Source organism: Heteronotia binoei, chromosome 6 (assembly GCF_032191835.1).
Source record: "Heteronotia binoei isolate CCM8104 ecotype False Entrance Well chromosome 6, APGP_CSIRO_Hbin_v1, whole genome shotgun sequence".
Classification (NCBI taxonomy): domain Eukaryota; kingdom Metazoa; phylum Chordata; class Lepidosauria; order Squamata; family Gekkonidae; genus Heteronotia; species Heteronotia binoei.
In genome coordinates, this window is record NC_083228.1 from 18286250 (window position 1) to 18294191 (window position 7942).

A 7942-nucleotide genomic window follows, 5' to 3' on the forward strand; every position below is an offset into this window, starting at 1 on the left:
TTCTTATTAGAATCAACCGCGAACAATTAATATAGAGAAGGACATCTCTACCTCCCGCACCCCAAGTCTCTTTAAGATGCAGCAAATGCAATTCTTATTCCAGCTACAGAGGTTCAGGTGACTATTTGAAGAAGAAGAAGACGACTGCAGATTTATACCCCACTCTTCTCTCTGAATCAGAGGCTGATTCCGCATTTGGCGTTTGCCCGCCTTTCACTCCGGGGTTGTTCCATGCGGGCCAGATTTCCCGATTCCGCATTAGAGGATTTCCCCCGGATTCAATTCCCAATCTGTTCCATGTTTTCTGATTCTGCATTACCGCTGCTCCCGGAGTTCCCCCTCCCTCATACGTTTCCCCTTTTTTTTTTACACGCATGCGTGTTTGCGTTACAACGTAACATCTTTGTTTGCATTACACCGTAATGCCAGAGGCATAATACTGGCAAAGTCACGTGTTTTCCTTTCGCCCTGCCATTGGCAGGTTAAGCACCATGAAATCTGAGTCGGCGATCCACCGTTTTTAGCCACACACGCTGAATGTTAAGCACACAAATTACAAACAGATGCGTGAAGGGGGGGGGGAATATGCAGAGGGGTTAAGGGAGAAAGTTTCCCCAACCTATCAAAAATATAAAGCTATAAACATAATCAAATTTCCGCTCCAGTTTGAGGCCGGGGGGGGGGGAGGAATCGATAAAGGTGGCAATCACGCATGTTTAAAGTAGTTCATGCAACATCGCTTTTTATTTAGTTACGTTGCAACGATCTTTCAGGCTTTCTGGTCTTTCCTCTGCTGCTGGCCTGCCTGAGCACTGACATTCAGCATGCCCTGGGCACTCCTTTAAATAGCCAGGGAGTGCGGCACTCAACCACTGGTTTCCTAGCATTGAAATAGACCTCGTGGGGGAGGGAGGCGGCGGCTGGGAGCAGACAAACTAGGTGTTTGCCTAGGGTGGAGGGGGAAAGGTAGAATTCAGTACCCCCGCGCTGCCAGCAACCTAGGTAACCACCTAGGCCGTTTTCCCACTGACCTTACTCCGGAGCGATGTCCCTCTTCACCGCGCAGCGTCTGCGCAGATTTCCCACCAACTGCTGCGCACAACCAGGAAGAGCTGCGGCTTCTGCGTCGCACATGTAAACTGGTTTTTAGCGGTTTACATCTGCGACGCAAAAGCTGCGGCACTTCCTGGTTGTGCGCAGCAGTTGGTGGGAAATCCGCGCAGACGCTGCGCGGTGAAGAGGGACGTCGCTCCGGAGTAAGGTCAGTGGGAAAACGGCCCTAGCTTGCCTAGTAGGTGAGCTGGCCCTGGGTGAAATGGAACCATGGCTCATCATCTGTAAAAAGGTCAAGCTCCAGCATCTCTAGTTAAAGGGATCAAGTAGCAGGTGGTGTGAAACTCTGTCCAAGGCCTTGTAGAACAACTGCCACTGAAAGTATGCTCCCCTAACCCACTGTTCACATGAAGTTTTCCCCATGGTTTTATATAACAGAAAGTTTTGCTTGATAAGCTGCAACGTATTAGTCTGCTAAACTTATAAGAGCTCTACGTACGTGAAGGTGGATATTTCCCTTCATTATTAGAAGAACTTAAAAAAAAAATGTTTCTGTAATGAATGCATACTGTCATGCCCTTGAGTCTATTGTTCAAAATGCCCTAGTTAATGCTGGTGCTGATGCTACTAATTACCTTTAGCACAAACTGAACATAGCTGTTTTCCCCAGCATTCATCTCCAGGCCTGCAGTTCCTCCCTTTCTCAGGAAATTGTAATATTTGTCAGAGGCCGTCTGGGTTCACTCGCACAAGTTCAGCATTTATTAAGTGGGAAATGTCAAACTGTCAGTGTCCCAGGAGAAGAAATGTCTGCAGATTAACACTGGGATATGGAATGGCGAAGTCAATTAAATCAACACGGCTGCTGGTATGGACACCACGGTTTCTTGGGTCTTCTGCAACTGGACTTTTCTTTTCTCCATGTGCATACATACCTACATAAGCTGCAAATGACTTAGTCCCCGGCAAGGCGCTTTCAAGGCAAGTGAGAAGTGGAACTGACTCACCATTGCCTTCTGAAAACCAGTTCGGTGTATTGGTTAAGTGCGTGGGACTCTTATCTGGGAGAACCGGGTTTGATTCCCCACTCCTCCACTTGCACCTGCTGGAATGGCTTTGGGTCAGCCATATCTCACGCAGAGTTGTCCTTGAAAGGGCAGCTTCTGTGAGAGCTCTCTCAGCCCCACCTACCCCTCAAGGTGTTTGTCGTGGGGGAGGAAAGTAAAGGAGATTGTAAGCCGCTCTGAGACTGAGGTTCAGAATGAAGGGCGAAATGTAAATCCAATATCTTCTTTTTCTTCCTCCTCCTCCTCCTTCTCTTCCTCTGTAGAGTTTTCCATAGAGGATTCCCATCCAAGTACCAACCCAACATAGCTTCTGAAATCTGATGCTATCAGGCTACAGTATTCTCTCTTCTCCACAAACAACCATTTGAATGATCTCCACATTGGTTTTTAGGAACCAATGTATGTATTGCAGCATACATATCAGAAATGTGCACAAACTGTGCAGTTAGCTCTTCTTCCTTTTCTAAAAACTGATGTCTGTTTCTTCACCTAATATGAACAGCTTTAAGAATACTATTAAGCAGATTTTTTGTGGTGGTGATGGAAAACATCCTTCCCTTAGTTCAGATAATTTCTGTGATCAGAATTTGGCTAAGAGATAAACGCTTCAGTTAATCAAGTAAGGGGTAACAGGTCGCAAGTTTAACCCCACCCCCTTACTCACACAGTTTGATGGTATTTAATAATAGACCCCCCACTCACCCACCAACCCACATGTCTTTAGATTTCTTGTCTCCCCCCCCCCCACCACCAATCAAGGCTAATGGCAGCTGGAGAAGGGAAAATAGCACAGTTGTTTCCTTATGAAATTGCAAAAAGCCCCTCCCCTGATCACAAATGGACAAAAAGTAAAAACACTGTGTCCTCAAATACCAGTTGGAATAATCTTCTCTGGTGGGCACATCAGCAAACTGTTCTGGTTGGATAATGTCCCTGGCAAGAGGGGCCAAAGTTATTGACTTAGATCAGAATGTTTCCAGACGTTTGAAATGTCAGAATTTACTGTGGTTAGGCTCGGAGCATTCACTTATTAAAGGATGAGCGATATATCAGTTGCATTTTATTGTTTATTCTCCAAATATGCTTACCTACCACATAACTCTGCGATCTGTGCTAGTCACTCACTCACATGACATGCCGCAGCAACAAGTAAGCCATCTTGAGCTGCAGTTGGTGCATCTCCCATTCTTCTTAAATCCTTACTTTGGGCAGATGCTTCTCATGCACATGCACTAAATACTGAATAGTTATGAACGGAACTCATCGTGAAAGATAATTAGTCTACGCAAAGCACTTTTTGCTTCACTCAAAACCTTTTGTGTACTATTTCATACTGGGAATAGCAACACTCACCTTGAAAAGTGTTCCAAAAAAAGATTTGTTGGCAGCTCTAATCTCAGATCTAATCAACTGTGATACAGAATTCCTCCACCAAAATCAGATTTCCCAAGGGGCAGGTGACATTCACAGCACACCTTCCCCATTGGCTGACTAAGCGTATTCATTATTGTTGCGAGCCCCCTAGGGGTATGCGGAATCCTATGGAGACCTTCCACCTTGATGGACTTTTTGTTTCCTTTAAACTTCTTCGAAGGATACTTTAGAAGAAGAAGGAGACTGCCGATTTATGCCCCGCCCTTCTCTCTGAATCAGAGCCACAGAGAGGCTCACAATCTCTTATATCTTCTCCCCCCACAACAGACAACCTGTGAAGTGGGTGGGGCTGAGAGGGCTCTCACGGCAGCTGCCCTTTCAAGGACAACTCCTGCGATAGCTATGGCTAACCCGAGGCCATTCCAGCTGCTGTAAGCGGAGGAGTGGGGAAATCAAACCCAGTTCTCCCAGATAATAGTCTGCACACTTAACCACTATACCAAACTGGCTTTAGGTGGGAGTCAGTGTTAACTCTGTGTTCCATTAAGGCCCCTTCAGTGGTTTTAGTAAAGTGGAGCTCTGTTGATTTATACTTGCCATTGATCTGATCTTTGGAATGTCAGTTTCCAAGTACCGCACCCCTTAAGTTTGCCAATGGAGTATGGGCAGCAACAGGTGAAGGTTTAATTTGAAGTCGAGAACAAAATTGTCTGCCAAATGCACTGAATTTGAGTTACACAAATGGTTCTGACACAAGTTGCTTCTGCGGGTGTATGAAGAGCTTGGCTATACATCCACTTTTGTAAAGTGATGCTGTCACAACCAGTAAATGAGCACTAAGGAGAGCCAGTTTGGTGTAGTGGTTAAGTGTACGGACTCTTATCTGAGAGAACCGCGTTTGATTCCCCACTCCTCCACTTGCACCTGCTGGAATGGCCTTGGGTCAGCCATAGCTCTGGCAGAGGTTGTCCTCAAAAGGGCAGCTGCTGTGAGAGCCCTCTCCAGCCCCACCCACCTCATTGGGTGTCTGTTGTGGGGGAGGAAGGTAAAGGAGATTGTGAGCTGCTCTGAGACTCTTCGGAGTGGAGGGCGGGATATAAATCCAATATCTTCTTCTTCTTCTAAATCCAATAAAAACTCCTCTGGGGCAATTACCCCAGGGTTGCATGTACTGTGCACTTTAAACCCCCCCCCCCCATATGTACAGGCAGCCAAAGAGCAATTAAGCAACATCCACATATTTTGCAAATTTGCAAATGAAGACAAAGAGAGAAGAGTTTGGATTTATATCCCACCCTTTACTACTCAGAGAGGATTACAATCTTCTTTCCCTTCCCGTCCTCACAACAGACACCCTGTGGGGTCGGTGGAACCGAGAGAGCTCTCCCAGAACTGCTTCCTGAGAGGAACAGCTCCGCAAGAACTCGTGACTTAATCAAGGTCACATCAGCAGGTGTATGTAGAGGAGCGGGGCACCTCCTTCTGGGGCTCAATAGAACCCCTTGGTCCAATCCTTTTGGATTTTGGGGGTTGTTTTGAGGAGAGTCATCAGATGCTATGCTGAAAATTTGGTGCCTCTGCCTCAAAAAACAGCCCCGCCCCAAGAGCCCCAGATAACCATGGCTCAATTTTCCATTATACCCTATGGGAACTGGTCTCCATAGGGAATAATGGAGTGCCCAGCAGACATTTCCCTTCCCCCCCTCCGCTTTCTGATTACCCTGAAGTGGGGGGAGGGCCTCCATCCCGGTGGATCCCCTGCCCCTCACCTGGAGATTGGCAACCCCACCTTCATCTCCCTCTTGAGAGTTCCGGAACCTCTTTTCCCAGAATAAAAGCCCTGTAATCAGTTACCTGATAAAGTCCATTGTCTGCATCACTGAGCTGCCTGGCCCTTCAGCGTTGTCCCATAGCACCAGAGGGCTGCTCATCTTGACTTCCAGTCCAGGGGACGATGCAATGGTTGACCTAATAATACCCACTGTTTGCTTCATTGATCCAGATGGCCCTACAATGGAGCACATTGAGGGCTACTCAACTTGTCATCCAGTTTGCTGGATAATGTAATGGGTTATCTAATAAAGACCATTGTTTGCATCACTGAATTGCCTGGTCCTAAAATGCTGGCTTGTATTAGCGGGGGGTTGCTCAGCTTTGCTTCCAGTTTGGGGGATGATGCAGGGGGTGACCTCATAACGCTCCTTATTTGCTTTATTGATCCTGGTGTCCCTACAATGATGGCCTGCTGTGGCACAGGGAGGGCTGCTCAGCTAGCCATCCAGTTTGCTGGATGATGTAGTGGCTTATCACTAAGCTGCCTGCCCTTACAGTGCTGGCCTGTAGCACCGGAGAGCTGCTTAGCTTGACTTCCAATCTCTTGGATGATGTAGTGGGTTATCTAAAAAAGCTCATTGTTTGCATCTCTGAACTGCCTGGCCTACAACGCTGGGATGTAGCACTAGAGGGCTGTTCACCTTGACTTCAAGTTTGGGTGATGACACAAGAGGTGACCTAATAAGTCTCATCGTTTCTTCATTGAGCTGGTGCCCCTACAATGCTGGCTTATAGCACATTGTGGGCTGCTCAGCGAGCCATTCAGTTCACTGGATGATGTAATGGGTCTGGGCCTTTTCTTTTCCTGGGGGAATGCAGCAGAATGGAGTTCCAGAAACTCTTCATGGAACAAAAAAAGTTTAAAAGTTCGTAAGGATCACCAATGTATTTCTCCTTCCTCTCCCTCTTGAGAGTTCCAGAACTTCTTTTTCCGGGGAAGGGGGGGATAAGCCTTGCAGAGAACTGTGCTTGCTCAGAGGACCTTAACCGGTGGGAGGTATGGACATTATTGGAGGAGATAGGGTACATTTCTAATGAAGATTTGTCACAGAGGTGCAGTAGCCCCAGTCCAGCAGGATCCTCCCCAAGGCTGCATTTTTTATGAAGAAGAAGAAGAAGAAGAAGAAGAAGAAGAAGAAGAAGAAGAAGAAGAAGAAGAAGAAGAAGAAGAAGAAGGAGAATGCAGATACATACCTTGCCCTTCTCTCAGAATCAGAGACTCAGAGCAGCTTACAATCTCCTATATCTTCTCCCCCCACAACAGACACCCTGTGAGGTGGGTGGGGCTGAGAGGTCTCTCACAGCAGCTGCCCTTTCCAGGACAACTCCTGCGATAGCTGTGACTAACCCAAGGCCATTCCAGCAGCTGTAAGTGGAGGCGTGGGGACTCAAACCCTGTTCCGCACCCTTAGCCAGTACACCAAACTGATAAAGCATCCGGGGACTCAGCCACAGAGCTGCACCTTGCATGTGGTTTTATCCCTAGCGAAACCGCACGGACAATCCTAGCAAAAATCTACCTGCTACTTAGCGATGCTTCCTCTTATCCTGTCAATTCAATGCCGCTGGGATGTGAAATGAATTTTAATATGGAAGCTTTCCAAGCGGCCTCTTTTGCGGGCAGCTAAATGTAAGAAAATGTGCCGGGCCCTTAATGAAGAAATAACTAGCCTGCAATATGCGAGAGTTTAAGAATCACCGGCATGGCAGAAGGTTACAATCCATTTTATGAGCAACGGCTTTGCATGCTTTTTACAGCACAATAATAGCTTCTGGGGGGGGGGGGCAGGGAAGAGACCACAAACTTGGGCTGGGTAATAATTTTTCTTGAATATTATGAATATGAAATAACCATATCATTATTCTCCGGGAACTGTGCTTACTGACTCGATGGCATTGTAAAATCGGCCAGACCCTGTTAGGTTTGCCAACCTCCAAATGGTGGCTGGAGTTCTCCTGGGAGGACAAGGGAAGTCCAGGCAAAAGATATCAATTCCCCTGGAGAAAATGGCCACTTTGGAAGGCGGACTCTATTTACGGTTGCCAAATCCAATTCAAGAAATATCTGGGGGCTTTGGGAGAGGAGCCAGGAGACTTTAGGGGGGTGGGGCCAGGAGCAAGGCTGTGACAAGCACAATTGAACTCCAAAGGGAGTTCTGTCAATCACATTTCAAGGGACCGCACACCTTCCCTCCATTGGAAATAATGAAGGATAGAGGCACCTTCTTTTGGGGCTCATAGAAATGGACCTTTTGGTCCAATCTTTTTGAAACTTGGGGGGTGTTCTGAGGAGAGGCACTGGATGCTATGCTGAAAGCTTGATGCCTCTATTTTTTTTTTAAAAAACCCAGACCCTTCAGACCCCCAGATACCCACAGATCAATCCTCCATTAAAGGGTCCAGGCAAATAGGTGTGAAAAACCTCAGCTTGAGACCCTGGAGAGCCGCTGCCAGTCTGAGAAGACAATACTGACTTTGATGGACCAAAGGCCTGATTCAGTATAAGGCAGCTTCATATGTTCATTATACCCTATGGGAATTGGTCTCCATAGGGAATAATGGAGTGCCCAGGAGACATTTCCCTCCCCCTATTGCTTTCTGACGACCACGAAGTG